This window comes from Oncorhynchus gorbuscha, unplaced genomic scaffold (genome assembly GCF_021184085.1).
Source record: "Oncorhynchus gorbuscha isolate QuinsamMale2020 ecotype Even-year unplaced genomic scaffold, OgorEven_v1.0 Un_scaffold_722, whole genome shotgun sequence".
Lineage (NCBI taxonomy): Eukaryota > Metazoa > Chordata > Actinopteri > Salmoniformes > Salmonidae > Oncorhynchus > Oncorhynchus gorbuscha.
In genome coordinates this window covers 31878-56500 of record NW_025745779.1, presented here as the reverse complement: position 1 = coordinate 56500, position 24623 = coordinate 31878, and the positions used below count along the sequence as shown (strand labels likewise).

At 44.9% G+C, this 24623-nt stretch overlaps 1 protein-coding gene across 2 annotated transcripts in view; it reads right to left on the bottom strand.

The window, feature by feature from the left end:
* The window catches only part of LOC124019915 (dual specificity protein phosphatase 16-like), a 71801-nt gene extending 48650 nt beyond the window's left edge, over nt 1-23151 (bottom strand). Inside the window, exon 1 of one of the 2 annotated variants that reach the window (XM_046335357.1) lies at nt 22787-23151. The gene's annotated coding sequence lies outside the window, so the exon portion shown is untranslated. Of the gene's footprint in view, nt 1-22543; nt 22728-22786 lie in introns of those variants that run through there. The other variant, XM_046335359.1, reaches the window with a different exon arrangement.
* Nucleotides 23152-24623: the final 1472 nt, after the last annotated feature.

Below are 24623 nucleotides of genomic sequence, written 5' to 3'. Positions count from 1 at the left end.
CCACTAGACTCTAACCACTAGGCTCTAACCACTAGACTCTAACCACTAGACTCTAACCACTAGACTCTAACCACTAGGCTCTAACCACTAGGCTCTAACCACTAGACTCTAACCACTAGACTCTAACCACTAGGCTCTAACCACTAGACTCTAACCACTAGACTCTAACCACTAGGCTCTAACCACTAGGCTCTAACCACTAGGCTACCTGCCACCGCATACTAACCACTAGGCTCTAACCACTAGGCTCTAACCACTAGGCTCTAACCACTAGGCTACCTGCCGCCCCATACTAACCACTAGGCTCTAACCACTAGGCTCTACCCACTAGGCTCTACCCACTAGGCTCTAACCACTAGGCTACCTGCCACCCCATACTAACCACTAGGCTACCTGCCACCCCATACTAACCACTAGGCTCTAACCACTAGACTCTAACCACTAGGCTCTAACCACTAGGCTCTAACCACTAGGCTCTAACCACTAGGCTACATGCCACCCTATACTAACCACTAGGCTCTACCCACTAGACTCTAACCACTAGGCTCTAACCACTAGGCTCTAACCACTAGACTCTACCCACTAGGCTCTAACCACTAGGCTCTAACCACTAGGCTCTAACCACTAGGCTACCTGCCGCCCTATACTAACCACTAGGCTCTACCCACTAGGCTCTAACCACTAGGCTACCTGCCGCACCATACTAACCACTAGGCTCTACCCACTAGGCTCTAACCACTAGGCTCTAACCACTAGGCTACCTGCCGCACCATACTAACCACTAGGCTCTACCCACTAGACTCTAACCACTAGGCTCTAACCACTAGGCTCTAACCACTAGGCTACCTGCCGCACCATACTAACCACTAGGCTCTAACCAAAAGGCTCTAACCAAAAGGCTCTAACCACTGGGCTCTAACCACTGGGCTCTACCCACTAGGCCCTACCCACTAGGCTCTAACCACTAGGCTACCTGCCGCACCATACTAACCACTAGGCTCTAACTACTAGGCTCTAGCCACTACGCTCTAACCACTAGGCTCTAACCACTAGGCTCTAACCACTAGGCTCTAACCACTAGGCTCTAACCACTAGGCTCTAACCACTAGGATACCTGCCGCACCAAACTAACCACTAGGCTCTACCCACTAGGCTCTAACCACTAGGCTACCTGCCGCACCATACTAACCACTAGGCTCTAACCACTAGGCTACCTGCAGCACCATACTAACCACTAGGCTCTACCCACTAGGCTCTAACCACTAGACTCTAACCACTAGGCTCTAACCACTAGGCTCTATCCACTAGGCTCTATCCACTAGGCTCTAACCACTAGGCTCTAACCACTAGGCTCTAACCACTGGGCTCTAACCACTGGGCTCTAACCACTGGGCCCTAACCACTGGGCTCTAACCACTAGGCTCTAACCACTAGGCTCTAACCACTAGGCCCTAACCACTAGACCCTAACCACTAGGCCCTAACCACTAGACTCTAACCACTAGGCTCTAACCACTAGATTCTAACCACTAGGCTCTGCCCACTAGGCTCTAACCACTAGGCTACCTGCCGCACCATACTAACCACTAGGCTCTAACCACTAGGCTCTAACCACTAGGCTCTACCCACTAGGCTCTAACCACTAGGCTACCTGCCGCACCATACTAACCACTAGGCTCTACCCACTAGGCTCTAACCACTAGACTCTAACCACTGGGCTCTAACCACTAGGCTCTATCCACTAGGCTCTATCCACTAGGCTCTATCCACTAGACTCTAACCACTAGGCTCTAACCACTGGGCTCTAACCACTGGGCTCTAACCACTGGGCTCTAACCACTAGGCTCTAACCACTAGGCTCTAACCACTAGGCTCTAACCACTAGACTCTAACCACTAGACTCTAACCACTAGACTCTAACCACTAGACTCTAACCACTAGACTCTAACCACTAGACCCTAACCACTAGACTCTAACCACTGGGCCCTAACCACTAGGCTCTAACCACTAGGCTCTACCCACTAGGCTCTAACCACTAGGCCCTAACCACTGGGCTCTAACCACTAGGCCCTAACCACTGGGCTCTAACCACTAGGCTCTACCCACTAGGCTCTACCCACTAGGCTCTACCCACTAGGCTCTACCCACTAGACCCTAACCACTAGACCCTAACCACTAGACCCTAACCACTAGACCCTAACCACTAGACCCTAACCACTGGGACCTACCCACTAGGCTCTAACCACTAGGCTCTACCCACTAGGCTCTAACCACTAGGCCCTAACCACTGGGCTTTAACCACTGGGCCCTAACCACTGGGCTCTAACCACTAGGCCCTAACCACTGGGCTCTAACCACTAGGCCCTAACCACTAGACTCTAACCACTAGGCTCTAACCACTAGGCTCTAACCACTAGACTCTAACCACTAGACTCTAACCACTAGACTCTAACCACTAGGCCCTAACCACTAGGCCCTAACCACTAGGCCCTAACCACTAGACTCTAACCACTAGGCCCTAACCACTGGGCTCTACCCACTAGGCCCTAACCACTGGGCCCTAACCACTGGGCTCTAACCACTGGGCCCTAACCACTGGGCCCTAACCACTAGGCCCTAACCACTAGGCCCTAACCACTGGGCTCTAACCACTAGGCCCTAACCACTAGACTCTAACCACTAGGCTCTAACCACTAGGCCCTAACCACTAGACTCTAACCACTAGGCCCTAACCACTAGGCCCTAACCACTAGGCTCTAACCACTAGGCTCTAACCACTAGACTCTAACCACTAGGCCCTAACCACTAGACTCTAACCACTAGACTCTAACCACTAGACTCTACCCACTAGGCCCTAACCACTGGGCCCTAACCACTGGGCTCTAACCACTAGGCCCTAACCACTGGGCCCTAACCACTGGGCTCTAACCACTGGGCCCTAACCACTGGGCTCTAACCACTAGGCCCTAACCACTGGGCTCTACCCACTAGGCCCTAACCACTAGACCCTAACCACTAGACTCTAACCACTGGGCCCTAACCACTAGGCTCTACCCACTAGACTCTAACCACTCGGCTACCTGCCACATAAGGAATAGAGAGACAGAGGTCTGGATGAGTTTCCTTCCTTCACTAGAGAATATCCTTACGGTGTTGTAACCCAGATCATAAACTACACTGTTTTACTTCTTCTATTGAAACCATGTTGGACTGAGAAGTGCAGAAAGTCCCTTCTGATTGTTAGTGTGGTTTTACAGTGAGAAATGGGACGACACTAGAAGAGCCTTGAAATGGAGCTCCTGAGCAGAGTGACTGACAACATAAAGAGACTGAAAACATACTGGCATCAATGATTGAATGATCCATTACTATGGACCAGGAAGTGACCTAACCTTCCTCAGAATGTTGTACGCCAGCAGGATAAATATACTGGTCACCGGACGCCAGGGGTCAGAAGTGCTAAAGTTCAGTTCAGTAGGTGTGGCAGGCGGCTCACGCTATTGGCTGTTGGGAGACAAGAGGTTACAATGTCCCCCTGCTGGGCTGAGACAGACACTATTGGACCAGACACTACCATGTCTCCCTGCTGAGCTGAGAGACAATAAGACACTATTGGACCAGACACTACCATGTCTCCCTGCTGAGCTGAGACAGACACTATTGGACCAGACACTACCATCTCTCCCTGCTGAGCTGAGACAGACACTATTGGACCAGACACTACCATGTCTCCCTGCTGAGCTGAGAGACAATAAGACACTATTGGACCAGACACTACCATGTCCCCCTGCTGAGCTGAGAGACAATAAGACACTATTGGACCAGACACTACCATGTCTCCCTGCTGAGCTGAGACAGACACTATTGGACCAGACACTACCATGTCTCCCTGCTGAGCTGAGACAGACACTATTGGACCAGACACTACCATGTCTCCCTGCTGAGCTGAGAGACAATAAGACACTATTGGACCAGACACTACCATGTCTCCCTGCTGAGCTGAGACAGACACTATTGGACCAGACACTACCATCTCTCCCTGCTGAGCTGAGACAGACACTATTGGACCAGACACTACCATGTCTCCCTGCTGAGCTGAGACAGACACTATTGGACCAGACACTACCATGTCTCCCTGCTGAGCTGAGACAGACACTATTGGACCAGACACTACCATGTCTCCCTGCTGAGCTGAGAGACAATAAGACACTATTGGACCAGACACTACCATGTCTCCCTGCTGAGCTGAGACAGACACTATTGGACCAGACACTACCATCTCTCCCTGCTGAGCTGAGACAGACACTATTGGACCAGACACTACCATGTCTCCCTGCTGAGCTGAGAGACAATAAGACACTATTGGACCAGACACTACCATGTCTCCCTGCTGAGCTGAGACAGACACTATTGGACCAGACACTACCATGTCTCCCTGCTGAGCTGAGACAGACACTATTGGACCAGACACTACCATGTCTCCCTGCTGAGCTGAGAGACAATAAGACACTATTGGACCAGACACTACCATGTCTCCCTGCTGAGCTGAGACAGACACTATTGGACCAGACACTACCATCTCTCCCTGCTGAGCTGAGACAGACACTATTGGACCAGACACTACCATGTCTCCCTGCTGAGCTGAGACAGACACTATTGGACCAGACACTACCATGTCTCCCTGCTGAGCTGAGACAGACACTATTGGACCAGACACTACCATGTCTCCCTGCTGAGCTGAGACAGACACTATTGGACCAGACACTACCATGTCTCCCTGCTGAGCTGAGACAGACACTATTGGACCAGACACTACCATGTCTCCCTGCTGAGCTGAGAGACAATAAGACACTATTGGACCAGACACTACCATGTCTCCCTGCTGAGCTGAGACAGACACTATTGGACCAGACACTACCATGTCTCCCTGCTGAGCTGAGACAGACACTATTGGACCAGACACTACCATGTCTCCCTGCTGAGCTGAGAGACAATAAGACACTATTGGACCAGACACTACCATGTCTCCCTGCTGAGCTGAGACAGACACTATTGGACCAGACACTACCATCTCTCCCTGCTGAGCTGAGACAGACACTATTGGACCAGACACTACCATGTCTCCCTGCTGAGCTGAGAGACAATAAGACACTATTGGACCAGACACTACCATGTCCCCCTGCTGAGCTGAGAGACAATAAGACACTATTGGACCAGACACTACCATGTCTCCCTGCTGAGCTGAGACAGACACTATTGGACCAGACACTACCATGTCTCCCTGCTGAGCTGAGACAGACACTATTGGACCAGACACTACCATGTCTCCCTGCTGAGCTGAGAGACAATAAGACACTATTGGACCAGACACTACCATGTCTCCCTGCTGAGCTGAGACAGACACTATTGGACCAGACACTACCATGTCTCCCTGCTGAGCTGAGACAGACACTATTGGACCAGACACTACCATGTCCCCCTGCTGAGCTGAGAGACAATAAGACACTATTGGACCAGACACTACCATGTCCCCCTGCTGAGCTGAGACAGACACTATTGGACCAGACACTACCATGTCTCCCTGCTGAGCTGAGACAGACACTATTGGACCAGACACTACCATGTCCCCCTGCTGAGCTGAGACAGACACTATTGGACCAGACACTACCATGTCTCCCTGCTGGGCTGAGAGACAATAAGACACTATTGGACCAGACACTACCATCTCTCCCTGCTGAGCTGAGACAGACACTATTGGACCAGACACTACCATGTCTCCCTGCTGAGCTGAGACAGACACTATTGGACCAGACACTACCATGTCTCCCTGCTGAGCTGAGAGACAATAAGACACTATTGGACCAGACACTACCATGTCTCCCTGCTGAGCTGAGAGACAATAAGACACTATTGGACCAGACACTACCATGTCTCCCTGCTGAGCTGAGACAGACACTATTGGACCAGACACTACCATGTCTCCCTGCTGAGCTGAGAGACAATAAGACACTATTGGACCAGACACTACCATGTCTCCCTGCTGAGCTGAGACAGACACTATTGGACCAGACACTACCATGTCCCCCTGCTGAGCTGAGAGACAATAAGACACTATTGGACCAGACACTACCATGTCTCCCTGCTGAGCTGAGACAGACACTATTGGACCAGACACTACCATGTCCCCCTGCTGAGCTGAGACAGACACTATTGGACCAGACACTACCATGTCTCCCTGCTGAGCTGAGAGACAATAAGACACTATTGGACCAGACACTACCATGTCCCCCTGCTGAGCTGAGACAGACACTATTGGACCAGACACTACCATGTCCCCCTGCTGAGCTGAGACAGACACTATTGGACCAGACACTACCATGTCTCCCTGCTGAGCTGAGACAGACACTATTGGACCAGACACTACCATGTCCCCCTGCTGAGCTGAGACAGACACTATTGGACCTGACACTACCATGTCCCCCTGCTGAGCTGAGAGACAATAAGACACTATTGGACCTGACACTACCATGTCCCCCTGCTGAGCTGAGAGACAATAAGACACTATTGGACCAGACACTACCATGTCTCCCTGCTACAATCCACAGACCCTCATACTTTAGGGGTTGGCTCTTCTATCCTCGTGAGGAACTACAATCCACAAAAGGCTCCACAAAGTCAGTAAAACATTATGACAATTCTCCCTCACGGGGACATTTCCCACATCCCCATAAGGACAAAGGCTATTTCAAGCTTAGGGGTTAGGGGTCGGGGTTAGGGGTTGGGGTTAGGGGTGGGGGTTAGGGTTTAGGGTTAGGGGTTGGGGCTAGGTTTCTGTTTAAGAGGGTTTCTGTTTATGTTGGTATCAAACCCTGGGTTGCACTGGCCTATTGTAACGTTCTACCCTGTTTCTGTGTTGTAGATCTGATCGGTCTGGAGAGGGTGGGAGAACATGAGAGACAGAGAGCTCTGAGAGGTCACCCATAACAGTTCATCAACAGGTCTGGAGAGGAGAACATGAGAGACAGAGAGCTCTGAGAGGTCACCCATAACAGGTCATCAACAGGTCTGGAGAGGAGACAGAGAGCTCTGAGAGGTCACCCACAACAGGTCTGGAGAGGAGAACATAAGAGACAGAGAGCTCTGAGAGGTCAAACATAACAGTTCATCAACAGGTCTGGAGAGGAGACAGAGAGCTCTGAGAGGTCACCCATAACAGTTCATCAACAGGTCTGGAGAGGAGACAGAGAGCTCTGAGAGGTCAAACATAACAGTTCATCAACAGGTCTGGAGAGGAGACAGAGAGCTCTGAGAGGTCACCCATAACAGTTCATCAACAGGTCTGGAGAGGAGACAGAGAGCTCTGAGAGGTCACCCATAACAGTTCATCAACAGGTCTGGAGAGGAGACAGAGAGCTCTGAGAGGTCACCCATAACAGGTCTGGAGAGGAGAACATGAGAGACAGAGAGCTCTGAGAGGTCACCCATAACAGGTCATTAACAGGTCTGGAGAGGAGACAGAGAGCTCTGAGAGGTCACCCATAACAGTTCATCAACAGGTCTGGAGAGGAGACAGAGAGCTCTGAGAGGTCACCCATAACAGGTCTGGAGAGGAGAACATAAGAGACAGAGAGCTCTGAGAGGTCACCCATAACAGTTCATCAACAGGTCTGGAGAGGAGACAGAGAGCTCTGAGAGGTCACCCATAACAGTTCATCAACAGGTCTGGAGAGGAGACAGAGAGCTCTGAGAGGTCACCCATAACAGTTCATCAACAGGTCTGGAGAGGAGACAGAGAGCTCTGAGAGGTCACCCATAACAGGTCTGGAGAGGAGAACATGAGAGACAGAGAGCTCTGAGAGGTCACCCATAACAGGTCATTAACAGGTCTGGAGAGGAGACAGAGAGCTCTGAGAGGTCACCCATAACAGTTCATCAACAGGTCTGGAGAGGAGACAGAGAGCTCTGAGAGGTCACCCATAACAGGTCTGGAGAGGAGAACATAAGAGACAGAGAGCTCTGAGAGGTCACCCACAACAGGTCTGGAGAGGAGAACATAAGAGACAGAGAGCTCTGAGAGGTCACCCATAACAGTTCATCAACAGGTCTGGAGAGGAGACAGAGAGCTCTGAGAGGTCACCCATAACAGTTCATCAACAGGTCTGGAGAGGAGACAGAGAGCTCTGAGAGGTCACCCATAACAGTTCATCAACAGGTCTGGAGAGGAGACAGAGAGCTCTGAGAGGTCAACCATAACAGTTCATCAACAGGTCTGGAGAGGAGACAGAGCTCTGAGAGGTCAACCATAACAGTTCATCAACAGGTCTGGAGAGGAGACAGAGAGCTCTGAGAGGTCACCCATAACAGTTCATCAACAGGTCTGGAGAGGAGACAGAGAGCTCTGAGAGGTCACCCATAACAGGTCTGGAGAGGAGAACATAAGAGACAGAGAGCTCTGAGAGGTCACCCACAACAGGTCTGGAGAGGAGAACATAAGAGACAGAGAGCTCTGAGAGGTCACCCATAACAGTTCATCAACAGGTCTGGAGAGGAGACAGAGAGCTCTGAGAGGTCACCCATAACAGGTCATCAACAGGTCTGGAGAGGAGACAGAGAGCTCTGAGAGGTCACCCATAACAGTTCATCAACAGGTCTGGAGAGGAGACAGAGAGCTCTGAGAGGTCACCCATAACAGTTCATCAACAGGTCTGGAGAGGAGACAGAGAGCTCTGAGAGGTCAACCATAACAGTTCATCAACAGGTCTGGAGAGGAGACAGAGAGCTCTGAGAGGTCACCCATAACAGTTCATCAACAGGTCTGGAGAGGAGACAGAGAGCTCTGAGAGGTCACCCATAACAGTTCATCAACAGGTCTGGAGAGGAGACAGAGAGCTCTGAGAGGTCAACCATAACAGTTCATCAACAGGTCTGGAGAGGAGACAGAGAGCTCTGAGAGGTCACCCATAACAGTTCATCAACAGGTCTGGAGAGGAGACAGAGAGCTCTGAGAGGTCACCCATAACAGTTCATCAACAGGTCTGGAGAGGAGACAGAGAGCTCTGAGAGGTCACCCATAACAGTTCATCAACAGGTCTGGAGAGGGTGGGTAGTTTTACATTTAAGAAGCTGACGTTTTGGGAAACAGGAGGCGTCTGAAATGTGTAAGTAGTAAAGTTGTGTTTGCAGGATGTTGCTGGGTTCCTTATTCTGGACAGGAATGATGTTCACTTACCAGACACAGCTGGTTGTTGTCAACGACCTCTGACCTCCGTATACTTCCACTTCTCTAATCATTGGAAACAGTCCATCCAAACGTCCTGATGGCATTTGGTGGAACATGGAACACACTCTGTATAATACATCCTCTGGAACCTCCCAGAGACACCTCTCTGTCCTCCTGTCCAATACGACACAGACGGACGGACGGACGGACGGACAGACCTCTCTGTCCTCCTGTCCAATACGACATGTACAGGTGACAGACAGACAGACAGACAGACAGACAGACAGACAGACAGACAGACAGACAGACAGACAGACAGACAGACAGACAGACAGACAGACAGACAGACAGACAGACAGACAGACAGACAGACAGACAGACAGACAGACAGACAGACAGACAGACAGACAGACAGACAGACAGACAGACAGACAGACAGACAGACAGACAGACAGACAGACAGACAGACAGACAGACAGACAGACAGACAGACAGACAGACAGACAGACAGACAGACAGACAGACAGACAGACAGACAGACAGACAGACAGACAGACAGATTCTCAGAGCCCACTTCTGTTGGTTGGTGATGTCATCGTGGTGATGTCATGGAGACTTCACACTCTGCTGAATGGAATGCCAGCATCACCTCTCAGACCCAGCTGTGTTTATGAGCTCCTACCAGCATCACCTCTCAGACCCAGCTGTGTCTATGAGCTCCTACCAGCATCACCTCTCAGACCCAGCTATGTTTGAGCTCCTACCAGCATCACCTCTCAGACCCAGCTGTGTTTATGAGCTCCTACCAGCATCACCTCTCAGACCCAGCTATGTTTGAGCTCCTACCAGCATCACCTCTCAGACCCAGCTGTGTTTATGAGCTCCTACCAGCATCACCTCTCAGACCCAGCTATGTTTGAGCTCCTACCAGCATCACCTCTCAGATCCAGCTGTGTTTATGAGCTCCTACCAGCATCACCTCTCAGACCCAGCTGTGTTTATGAGCTCCTACCAGCATCACCTCTCAGACCCAGCTGTGCTCCTAGCTTAATGTTACAGTTTGTACTCATCATCAAGTCTGAGACCTATGGCTAGTATATAGTAATGTAGAACAGAGATGACTAGTATATAGTAATGTAGAACAGAGATGACTAGTATATAGTAATGTAGAACAGAGATGACTAGTATATAGTAATGTAGAACAGAGATGACTAGTATATAGTAATGTAGAACAGAGATGACTAGTATATAGTAATGTAGAACAGAGATGACTAGTATATAGTAATGTAGAACAGAGATGACTAGTATATAATAATGTAGAACAGAGATGACTAGTATATAATAATGTAGAACAGAGATGACTATGACTAGTATATAGTAATGTAGAACAGAGATGACTAGTATATAGTAATGTAGAACAGAGATGACTAGTATATAGTAATGTAGAAAAGAGATGACTATGACTAGTATATAGTAATGTAGAACAGAGATGACTAGTATATAATAATGTAGAACAGAGATGACTAGTATATAGTAATGTAGAACAGAGATGACTAGTATATAGTAATGTAGAACAGAGATGACTAGTATATAGTATTGTAGAACAGAGATGACTAGTATATAGTAATGTAGAACAGAGATGACTAGTATATAGTATTGTAGAACAGAGATGACTAGTATATAGTAATGTAGAACAGAGATGACTAGTATATAGTAATGTAGAACAGAGATGACTAGAGAATGAGAACAGAGATAGTATATAGTAATGTAGAACAGAGATGACTAGTATATAGTAATGTAGAACAGAGATGACTATGAATGTAGAACTGACTAGTATATAGTAATGTAGAACAGAGATGACTAGTATATAGTAATGTAACAGAGATGACAGAGAGAACAGAGATGACTAGTATATAGTAATGTAGAACAGAGATTGACTAGACTATGACTAGTATATAGTAATGTAGAACAGAGATGACTAGTATAGTAATGTAGAACAGAGATGACTAGTAGTAATAATGTAGAACAGAGATGACTATGACTATATAGTAATGTAGAACAGAGATGACTAGTATATAGTAATGTAGAACAGAGATGACTAGTATATATAGTAATGTAGAACAGAGATGACTAGTATATAGTAATGTAGAACAGAGATGACTAGTATATAGTAAAGTAGAACAGAGATGACTATGACTAGTATATAGTATTGTAGAACAGAGATGACTAGTATATAATAATGTAGAACAGAGATGACTAGTATATAGTATTGTAGAACAGAGATGACTAGTATATAGTAATGTAGAACAGAGATGACTAGTATATAATAATGTAGAACAGAGATGACTATGACTAGTATATAGTAATGTAGAACAGAGATGACTAGTATATAGTAATGTAGAACAGAGATGACTAGTATATAGTATTGTAGAACAGAGATGACTAGTATATAGTAATGTAGAACAGAGATGACTAGTATATAGTAATGTAGAACAGAGATGACTAGTATATAGTAATGTAGAACAGAGATGACTAGTATATAGTAATGTAGAACAGAGATGACTATGACTAGTATATAGTAATGTAGAACAGAGATGACTAGTATATAGTAATGTAGAACAGAGATGACTAGTATATAGTAATGTAGAACAGAGATGACTAGTATATAGTAATGTAGAACAGAGATGACTAGTATATAGTAATGTAGAACAGAGATGACTAGTATATAGTAATGTAGAACAGAGATGACTATGACTAGTATATAGTAATGTAGAACAGAGATGACTAGTATATAGTAATGTAGAACAGAGATGACTAGTATATAGTAATGTAGAACAGAGATGACTATGACTAGTATATAGTAATGTAGAACAGAGATGACTAGTATATAGTAATGTAGAACAGAGATGACTAGTATATATAGTAATGTAGAACAGAGATGACTAGTATATAGTAATGTAGAACAGAGATGACTAGTATATAGTAAAGTAGAACAGAGATGACTATGACTAGTATATAGTATTGTAGAACAGAGATGACTAGTATATAATAATGTAGAACAGAGATGACTAGTATATAGTATTGTAGAACAGAGATGACTAGTATATAGTAATGTAGAACAGAGATGACTAGTATATAATAATGTAGAACAGAGATGACTATGACTAGTATATAGTAATGTAGAACAGAGATGACTAGTATATAGTAATGTAGAACAGAGATGACTAGTATATATAGTAATGTAGAACAGAGATGACTAGTATATAGTAATGTAGAACAGAGATGACTAGTATATAGTAATGTAGAACAGAGATGACTAGTATATAGTAATGTAGAACAGAGATGACTAGTATATAGTATTGTAGAACAGAGATGACTAGTATATAGTAATGTAGAACAGAGATGACTAGTATATAGTATTGTAGAACAGAGATGACTAGTATATAATAATGTAGAACAGAGATGACTATGACTAGTATATAATAATGTAGAACAGAGATGACTAGTATATAGTATTGTAGAACAGAGATGACTAGTATATAATAATGTAGAACAGAGATGACTATGACTAGTATATAGTAATGTAGAACAGAGATGACTAGTATATAGTAATGTAGAACAGAGATGACTAGTATATAATAATGTAGAACAGAGATGACTATGACTAGTATATAGTAATGTAGAACAGAGATGACTAGTATATAGTAATGTAGAACAGAGATGACTAGTATATATAGTAATGTAGAACAGAGATGACTAGTATATAGTAATGTAGAACAGAGATGACTAGTATATAGTAATGTAGAACAGAGATGACTAGTATATAGTATTGTAGAACAGAGATGACTAGTATATAGTAATGTAGAACAGAGATGACTAGTATATAATAATGTAGAACAGAGATGACTATGACTAGTATATAATAATGTAGAACAGAGATGACTAGTATATAGTATTGTAGAACAGAGATGACTAGTATATAATAATGTAGAACAGAGATGACTATGACTAGTATATAGTAATGTAGAACAGAGATGACTAGTATATAGTAATGTAGAACAGAGATGACTAGTATATAGTAATGTGGAACAGAGATGACTAGTATATAGTAATGTAGAACAGAGATGACTAGTATATAGTAATGTAGAACAGAGATGACTAGTATATAGTATTGTAGAACAGAGATGACTATGACTAGTATATAGTATTGTAGAACAGAGATGACTATGACTAGTATATAGTATTGTAGAACAGAGATGACTATGACTAGTATATAGTATTGTAGAACAGAGATGACTAGTATATAGTATTGTAGAACAGAGATGACTAGTATATAGTATTGTAGAACAGAGATGACTAGTATATAGTATTGTAGAACAGAGATGACTAGTATATAGTAATGTAGAACAGAGATGACTAGTATATAGTAATGTAGAACAGAGATGACTAGTATATAGTAATGTAGAACAGAGATGACTAGTATATAGTAATGTAGAACAGAGATGACTAGTATATAATAATGTAGAACAGAGATGACTAGTATATAGTAATGTAGAACAGAGATGACTAGTATATAGTAATGTAGAACAGAGATGACTAGTATATAGTAATGTAGAACAGAGATGACTAGTATATAGTAATGTATAACAGGGATGACTAGTATATAATAATGTAGAACAGAGATGACTATGACTAGTATATAGTAATGTAGAACAGGGATGACTAGTATATAGTAATGTAGAACAGAGATGACTATGACTAGTATATAATAATGTAGAACAGAGATGACTAGTATATAGTAATGTAGAACAGGGATGACTAGTATATAGTAATGTAGAACAGAGATGACTATGACTAGTATATAATAATGTAGAACAGAGATGACTATGACTAGTATATAGTAATGTAGAACAGAGATGACTAGTATATAGTAATGTAGAACAGAGATGACTAGTATATAGTAATGTAGAACAGAGATGACTAGTATATAATAATGTAGAACAGAGATGACTAGTATATAGTAATGTAGAACAGAGATGACTAGTATATAGTAATGTAGAACAGAGATGACTAGTATATAGTAATGTAGAACAGAGATGACTAGTATATAGTAATGTATAACAGGGATGACTAGTATATAATAATGTAGAACAGAGATGACTATGACTAGTATATAGTAATGTAGAACAGGGATGACTAGTATATAGTAATGTAGAACAGAGATGACTATGACTAGTATATAATAATGTAGAACAGAGATGACTATGACTAGTATATAGTAATGTAGAACAGAGATGACTAGTATATAGTAATGTAGAACAGAGATGACTAGTATATAGTAATGTAGAACAGAGATGACTAGTATATAGTAAAGTAGAACAGAGATGACTATGACTAGTATATAGTATTGTAGAACAGAGATGACTAGTATATAGTAATGTAGAACAGAGATGACTATGACTAGTATATAGTAATGTAGAACAGAGATGACTAGTATATAGTAATGTAGAACAGAGATGACTAGTATATAGTAATGTAGAACAGAGATGACTAGTATATAGTATTGTAGAACAGAGATGACTAGTATATAGTAATGTAGAACAGAGATGACTAGTATATAATAATGTAGAACAGAGATGACTATGACTAGTATATAATAATGTAGAACAGAGATGACTATGACTAGTATATAGTAATGTAGAACAGAGATGACTATGACTAGTATATAGTAATGTAGAACAGAGATGACTATGACTAGTATATAGTAATGTAGAACAGAGATGACTAGTATATAGTAATGTAGAACAGAGATGACTAGTATATAGTAATGTAGAACAGAGATGACTATGACTAGTATATAGTAATGTAGAACAGAGATGACTAGTATATAGTAATGTAGAACAGAGATGACTAGTATATAGTAAAGTAGAACAGAGATGACTATGACTAGTATATAGTATTGTAGAACAGAGATGACTAGTATATAATAATGTAGAACAGAGATGACTAGTATATAGTATTGTAGAACAGAGATGACTAGTATATAGTATTGTAGAACAGAGATGACTAGTATATAGTAATGTAGAACAGAGATGACTAGTATATAATAATGTAGAACAGAGATGACTATGACTAGTATATAGTATTGTAGAACAGAGATGACTAGTATATAGTAATGTAGAACAGAGATGACTAGTATATATAGTAATGTAGAACAGAGATGACTAGTATATAGTAATGTAGAACAGAGATGACTAGTATATAGTATTGTAGAACAGAGATGACTAGTATATAGTAATGTAGAACAGAGATGACTAGTATATAATAATGTAGAACAGAGATGACTATGACTAGTATATAATAATGTAGAACAGAGATGACTAGTATATAGTATTGTAGAACAGAGATGACTAGTATATAGTAATGTAGAACAGAGATGACTAGTATATAATAATGTAGAACAGAGATGACTATGACTAGTATATAGTAATGTAGAACAGAGATGACTAGTATATAGTAATGTAGAACAGAGATGACTAGTATATAGTAATGTAGAACAGAGATGACTAGTATATAGTAATGTGGAACAGAGATGACTAGTATATAGTAATGTAGAACAGAGATGACTAGTATATAGTAATGTAGAACAGAGATGACTATGACTAGTATATAGTATTGTAGAACAGAGATGACTATGACTAGTATATAGTATTGTAGAACAGAGATGACTAGTATATAGTAATGTAGAACAGGGATGACTAGTATATAGTAATGTAGAACAGAGATGACTATGACTAGTATATAATAATGTAGAACAGAGATGACTAGTATATAGTAATGTAGAACAGAGATGACTAGTATATAGTAATGTAGAACAGAGATGACTGACTTGTATATAGTAATGTAGAACAGAGATGACTAGTATATAGTAATGTAGAACATAGATGACTATGACTAGTATATAGTAATGTAGAACAGAGATGACTAGTATATAGTAATGTAGAACAGAGATGACTAGTATATAGTAATGTAGAACAGAGATGGCTAGTATATAATAATGTAGAACAGAGATGACTATGACTAGTATATAGTATTGCAGAACAGAGATGACTAGTATATAGTAATGTAGAGCAGAGATGACTAGTATATAGTAATGTAGAGCAGAGATGACTAGTATATAGTAATGTAGAACAGAGATGACTAGTATATAGTAATGTAGAACAGAGATGGCTAGTATATAATAATGTAGAACAGAGATGACTATGACTAGTATATAGTAATGTAGAACAGAGATGACTAGTATATAGTAATGTAGAACAGAGATGACTAGTATATAGTAATGTAGAACAGAGATGACTAGTATATAGTAATGTAGAACAGAGATGACTATGACTAGTATATAGTAATGTAGAACAGAGATGACTAGTATATAGTAATGTAGAACAGAGATAACTATGGCTAGCATATAAGTAATGTAGTTCTCTGCCCCCAATGACTGGAAGGAACTGCAAAAATCACTGAAGCTGAAGACTCATATCTCCCTCACTGCTCTGACAGCACCAGCTGTCACCATAGCAGCGCTAGCTTTAAGCACCAGCTGTCAGAGCAGCTCACAGATCACTGCACCTGTACACAGCCCATCTGTAAATAGCCCATCCAACTACCTCATCCCCATACAGTATTTATTTATTTATCTTGCTCCTTTGCACCCCAGTATCTCTACCTGCACATTCATCTTCTGCACATCTACCATTCCAGTGTTTAATTGCTATATTGTAATGACTTCACCACCATGGCCTATTTATTGCCTTAACTCCCTTAACTTACCTCATTTCATTTGGGGTTACCCCCTTCATTTGCACTCACTGTATATAGATTTATAGATTTTTTTCTACTGTGTTATTGACTGTACGCTTGTTTATTCCATGTGTAACTCTGTGTTGTTGTTTGTGTCGCACTGCTTTGCTTTATCTTGGCCAGGTCGCAGTTGTAAAGGAGAACTTGTTCTCAACTGGCCTATTTGGTTAAATAAAGGTGAAATTAAAATAATATTTAAAAATAAAAAAATGTCTCCCTTGTGTTATGTCGAGCCTAAATACGTTCAGGAGTAAAAACGTGCTTAAAAAGTCACACAATAAGTTGCATAAGTGCAATAATAATAATGTTTAATGTGATTTTTGTATGACAACCTTATCTCTGTACCCCACACGTAAAATGATCTGTCGAGCAGTGAATTTCAAACACACATTCGACCACAAAGACCAGGGAGGTTTTCCAATGCCTCGCAAAGAAGGGCACCTATTGGATGATGGGTAAAATAAATGTAAAAAATTAAAAAAGGAGCCTTTGAGCATGATGAAGTGATATAGAATGTTGTTATCAATGAAGTTCTTCATTACACTTTGGATGGTGTATCAATACACCCACTCACTACAAAGACACAGGCTTCCTTCCTAACTCAGTTGCCTGAGAGGAAGGAAACTGCTGATGGATGTTTTATATTTTCACATTATGGGGTAGTGTGTGTCGATGGGTGAGACAACAAATCAACTTAATAAATGTCGAATTCAGTCTGTAACACAACAAAATGTGGAATAAGTCAAGGGGTATGAATACTTTCTGAAGGCACTTTATATTTTGACAAAACTAAACTGTCTCTTGATAACATTCACCTGCTATACTTCCCAGGATACTAACCCCCTACCAGCCCAGCCTTGGGCCAGGTGTGGATGTACATTCACCTGCTATACTTCCCAGGATACTAACCCCCTACCAGCCCAGCCTTGGGCCAGGTGTGGATGTACATTCACCTGCTATACTTCCCAGGATACTAACCCCCTACCAGCCCAGCCTTGGGCCAGGTGTGGATGTACATTCACCTGCTATACTTCCCAGGATACTAACCCCCTACCAGCCCAGCCTTGGGCCAGGTGTGGATGTACATTCACCTGCTATACTTCCCAGGATACTAACCCCCTACCAGCCCAGCCTTGGGCCAGGTGTGGATGTACATTCACCTGCTATACTTCCCAGGATACTAACCCCCTACCAGCCCAGCCTTGGGCCAGGTGTGGATGTACATTCACCTGCTATACTTCCCAGGATACTAACCCCTACCAGCCCAGCCTTGGGCCAGGTGTGGATGTACATTCACCTGCTATACTTCCCAGGATACTAACCCCCTACCAGCCCAGCCTTGGGCCAGGTGTGGATGTACATTCACCTGCTATACTTCCCAGGATACTAACCCCCTACCAGCCCAGCCTTGGGCCAGGTGTGGATGTACATTCACCTGCTATACTTCCCAGGATACTAACCCCCTACCAGCCCAGCCTTGGGCCAGGTGTGGATGTACATTCACCTGCTATACTTCCCAGGATACTAACCCCTACCAGCCCAGCCTTGGGCCAGGTGTGGATGTACATTCACCTGCTATACTTCCCAGGATACTAACCCCTACCAGCCCAGCCTTGGGCCAGGTGTGGATGTACATTCACCTGCTATACTTCCCAGGATACTAACCCCCTACCAGCCCAGCCTTGGGCCAGGTGTGGATGTACATTCACCTGCTATACTTCCCAGGATACTAACCCCCTACCAGCCCAGCCTTGGGCCAGGTGTGGATGTACATTCACCTGCTATACTTCCCAGGATACTAACCCCCTACCAGCCCAGCCTTGGGCCAGGTGTGGATGTACATTCACCTGCTATACTTCCCAGGATACTAACCCCTACCAGCCCAGCCTTGGGCCAGGTGTGGATGTACATTCACCTGCTATACTTCCCAGGATACTAACCCCCTACCAGCCCAGCCTTGGGCCAGGTGTGGATGTACATTCACCTGCTATACTTCCCAGGATACTAACCCCCTACCAGCCCAGCCTTGGGCCAGGTGTGGATGTACATTCACCTGCTATACTTCCCAGGATACTAACCCCTACCAGCCCAGCCTTGGGCCAGGTGTGGATGTACATTCACCTGCTATACTTCCCAGGATACTAACCCCCTACCAGCCCAGCCTTGGGCCAGGTGTGGATGTACATTCACCTGCTATACTTCCCAGGATACTAACCCCCTACCAGCCCAGCCTTGGGCCAGGTGTGGATGTACATTCACCTGCTATACTTCCCAGGATACTAACCCCCTACCAGCCCAGCCTTGGGCCAGGTGTGGATGTACATTCACCTGCTATACTTCCCAGGATACTAACCCCCTACCAGCCCAGCCTTGGGCCAGGTGTGGATGTACATTCACCTGCTATACTTCCCAGGATACTAACCCCCTACCAGCCCAGCCTTGGGCCAGGTGTGGATGTACATTCACCTGCTATACTTCCCAGGATACTAACCCCTACTACCAGCCCAGCCTTGGGCCAGGTGTGGATGTACATTCACCTGCTATACTTCCCAGGATACTAACCCCCTACCAGCCCAGCCTTGGGCCAGGTGTGGATGTACATTCACCTGCTATACTTCCCAGGATACTAACCCCTACCAGCCCAGCCTTGGGCCAGGTGTGGATGTACATTCACCTGCTATACTTCCCAGGATACTAACCCCCTACCAGCCCAGCCTTGGGCCAGGTGTGGATGTACATTCACCTGCTATACTTCCCAGGATACTAACCCCCTACCAGCCCAGCCTTGGGCCAGGTGTGGATGTACATTCACCTGCTATACTTCCCAGGATACTAACCCCCTACCAGCCCAGCCTTGGGCCAGGTGTGGATGTACATTCACCTGCTATACTTCCCAGGATACTAACCCCCTACCAGCCCAGCCTTGGGCCAGGTGTGGATGTACATTCACCTGCTATACTTCCCAGGATACTAACCCCCTACCAGCCCAGCCTTGGGCCAGGTGTGGATGTACATTCACCTGCTATACTTCCCAGGATACTAACCCCCTACCAGCCCAGCCTTGGGCCAGGTGTGGATGTACATTCACCTGCTATACTTCCCAGGATACTAACCCCCTACCAGCCCAGCCTTGGGCCAGGTGTGGATGTACATTCACCTGCTATACTTCCCAGGATACTAACCCCTACCAGCCCAGCCTTGGGCCAGGTGTAGATGTACATTCACCTGCTATACTTCCCAGGATACTAACCCCCTACCAGCCCAGCCTTGGGCCAGGTGTGGATGTACATTCACCTGCTATACTTCCCAGGATACTAACCCCTACCAGCCCAGCCTTGGGCCAGGTGTGGATGTACATTCACCTGCTATACTTCCCAGGATACTAACCCCCTACCAGCCCAGCCTTGGGCCAGGTGTGGATGTACATTCACCTGCTATACTTCCCAGGATACTAACCCCCTACCAGCCCAGCCTTGGGCCAGGTGTGGATGTACATTCACCTGCTATACTTCCCAGGATACTAACCCCCTACCAGCCCAGCCTTGGGCCAGGTGTGGATGTACATTCACCTGCTATACTTCCCAGGATACTAACCCCTACCAGCCCAGCCTTGGGCCAGGTGTGGATGTACATTCACCTGCTATACTTCCCAGGATACTAACCCCCTACCAGCCCAGCCTTGGGCCAGGTGTGGATGTACATTCACCTGCTATACTTCCCAGGATACTAACCCCTACCAGCCCAGCCTTGGGCCAGGTGTGGATGTACATTCACCTGCTATACTTCCCAGGATACTAACCCCCTACCAGCCCAGCCTTGGGCCAGGTGTGGATGTACATTCACCTGCTATACTTCCCAGGATACTAACCCCCTACCAGCCCAGCCTTGGGCCAGGTGTGGATGTACATTCACCTGCTATACTTCCCAGGATACTAACCCCCTACCAGCCCAGCCTTGGGCCAGGTGTGGATGTACATTCACCTGCTATACTTCCCAGGATACTAACCCCCTACCAGCCCAGCCTTGGGCCAGGTGTGGATGTACATTCACCTGCTATACTTCCCAGGATACTAACCCCCTACCAGCCCAGCCTTGGGCCAGGTGTGGATGTACATTCACCTGCTATACTTCCCAGCTTCCCAGGATACTAACCCCCTACCAGCCCAGCCTTGGGCCAGGTGTGGATGTACATTCACCTGCTATACTTCCCAGGATACTAACCCCCTACCAGCCCAGCCTTGGGCCAGGTGTGGATGTACATTCACCTGCTATACTTCCCAGGATACTAACCCCCTACCAGCCCAGCCTTGGGCCAGGTGTGGATGTACATTCACCTGCTATACTTCCCAGGATACTAACCCCCTACCAGCCCAGCCTTGGGACAGGTGTGGATGTACATTCACCTGCTATACTTCCCAGGATACTAACCCCCTACCAGCCCAGCCTTGGGCCAGGTGTGGATGTACATTCACCTGCTATACCTCCCAGGATACTAACCCCCTACCAGCCCAGCCTTGGGACAGGTGTGGATGTACATTCACCTGCTATACTTCCCAGGATACTAACCCCCTACCAGCCCAGCCTTGGGCCAGGTGTGGATGTACATTCACCTGCTATACTTCCCAGGATACTAACCCCTACCAGCCCAGCCTTGGGCCAGGTGTGGATGTACATTCACCTGCTATACTTCCCAGGATACTAACCCCCTACCAGCCCAGCCTTGGGACAGGTGTGGATGTACATTCACCTGCTATACTTCCCAGGATACTAACCCCCTACCAGCCCAGCCTTGGGCCAGGTGTGGATGTACATTCACCTGCTATACTTCCCAGGATACTAACCCCCTACCAGCCCAGCCTTGGGCCAGGTGTGGATGTACATTCACCTGCTATACTTCCCAGGATACTAACCCCCTACCAGCCCAGCCTTGGGCCAGGTGTGGATGTACATTCACCTGCTATACTTCCCAGGATACTAACCCCCTACCAGCCCAGCCTTGGGCCAGGTGTGGATGTACGTGCCAGGTGTTTGTATGTATGTAAATAGCTTTCTCTTGTTCATTCTTCTTTTCCAAGGAAAGTAGACCGCCCCATAACAACCCCGACATGTCATTATTACATGGTAATAACGTCTCATCGTCCACAGTGTTATCAAACAGTGTGTGAGTTTGTGACAGTGTTTTACTGTGACTAAATTACGGAGTATCTCTTTATTCACATTCAAATCTCTCGACAACCCCCCGACTAGGACTAGACTATATAACACCGTTTCCTTCTGGTCCAATGATAGGTCTACTAGGATTACGTTGTAAAATCACTCACATTACATGCCTAGGCCTAATGGTTTTTACAAGACCAATAGATTGCTATAATTATTTAAATTGATTACTTAGCACTTTTATTTTGAACATTTCCCCTCTAACTTCTAGACTGTCACTTTGCTTAGGGTGGATAACCAGTCTACTAACCTTCCTAATCACCAACAAGGTTCTACCTCCGTGACATCAAATGCGGTGTCGGGCCGATTCGGTCCAACATTCGGACTGATCTCCAATTCTTATTTCTAGTAAAAGTCGCCTGGTACAGTTTCGTACATTATGTTACTTTCCGCTCTCCCGGTTCAACTCACATATGGGAAACTCCGTAATCTACAAGGCCCGGTTGCGATATATACTCGCTTCGTCATTTATAGAAATTTCGGGGAAACTTACCGTTAGAGAAGTCGCTGTCAGAAAGCGCCGTTTAACATCATCGACATCTAATTATCAAGTTAAAGTTGTTGTAAACTCGGTTTAACGAAGAGTAAAAGAGAAGAAAACTACAAAAAAATCTATGAGATGAAAAAGATTCACTGGTTTTAGTAAACTTCAACCATAGAGGATGAGGTCATTGAGATAAAAATAAAAGGTTGGCGTCATTTGAAACCAACTCCTAATGAACAGGCGGCCTTAAAGGCACAAAACCCATCTATAAAACCACCATCTCGCTGCTGACTTTATAGAGTTAATAACTTATTACCGAGTTAGGTAGCCAGTGTCATATCTACTCACATAGAAAACCCATAAGTTATTACGCACTTTATAACTTTGAGGACGTTTGAATGAGGGGGCGGGGCGCCGAAGCACCAGTAGTCTAATGAGCTGCGAACAAACTGTGACTGTGATTGGACTGGAGCCAAGTTCCTCCTGCTGGCTAGATGCCCTTTAACCCTTCATATGACTAGAGCCAAGTTAGTCCTGCTGGCTAGATGCCCTTTAACCCTTCATATGACTAGAGCCAAGTTAGTCCTGCTGGCTAGACGCCCTTTAACCCTTCATATGACTAGAGCCAAGTTAGTCCTGCTGGCTAGATGCTCTTTAACCCTTCATATGACTAGAGCCAAGTTCCTCCTGCTGGCTAGATGCCCTTCATATGACTAGAGCCAAGTTCCTCCTGCTGGCTAGATGCTCTTTAACCCTTCATATGACTAGAGCCAAGTTCCTCCTGCTGGCTAGACACCCTTTAACCCTTCATATGACTAGAGCCAAGTTCCTCCTGCTGGCTAGATGCTCTTCATATGACTAGAGCCAAGTTCCTCCTGCTGGCTAGATGCTCTTCATATGACTGGAGCCAAGTTCCTCCTGCTGGCTAGATGCTCTTCATATGACTGGAGCCAAGTTCCTCCTGCTGGCTAGATGCTCTTTAACCCTTCATATGACTAGAGCCAAGTTCCTCCTGCTGGCTAGATGCTCTTTAACCCTTCATATGACTAGAGCCAAGTTCCTCCTGCTGGCTAGATGCTCTTCATATGACTGGAGCCAAGTTCCTCCTGCTGGCTAGATGCCCTTTAACCCTTCATATGACTAGAGCCAAGTTCCTCCTGCTGGCTAGATGCTCTTTAACCCTTCATATGACTAGAGCCAAGTTCCTCCTGCTGGCTAGATGCCCTTCATATGACTAGAGCCAAGTTCCTCCTGCTGGCTAGATGCCCTTTAACCCTTCATATGACTAGAGCCAAGTTCCTCCTGCTGGCTAGATGCCCTTCATATGACTAGAGCCAAGTTCCTCCTGCTGGCTAGATGCCCTTCATATGACTAGAGCCAAGTTCCTCCTGCTGGCTAGATGCCCTTTAACCCTTCATATGACTAGAGCCAAGTTCCTCCTGCTGGCTAGATGCCCTTCATATGACTAGAGCCAAGTTCCTCCTGCTGGCTAGATGCCCTTCATATGACTAGAGCCAAGTTCCTCCTGCTGGCTAGATGCTCTTTAACCCTTCATATGACTAGAGCCAAGTTCCTCCTGCTGGCTAGATGCTCTTTAACCCTTCATATGACTAGAGCCAAGTTCCTCCTGCTGGCTAGATGCCCTTCATATGACTAGAGCCAAGTTCCTCCTGCTGGCTAGATGCCCTTCATATGACTAGAGCCAAGTTCCTCCTGCTGGCTAGATGCTCTTTAACCCTTCATATGACTAGAGCCAAGTTCCTCCTGCTGGCTAGACACCCTTTAACCCTTCATATGACTAGAGCCAAGTTCCTCCTGCTGGCTAGATGCCCTTCATATGACTAGA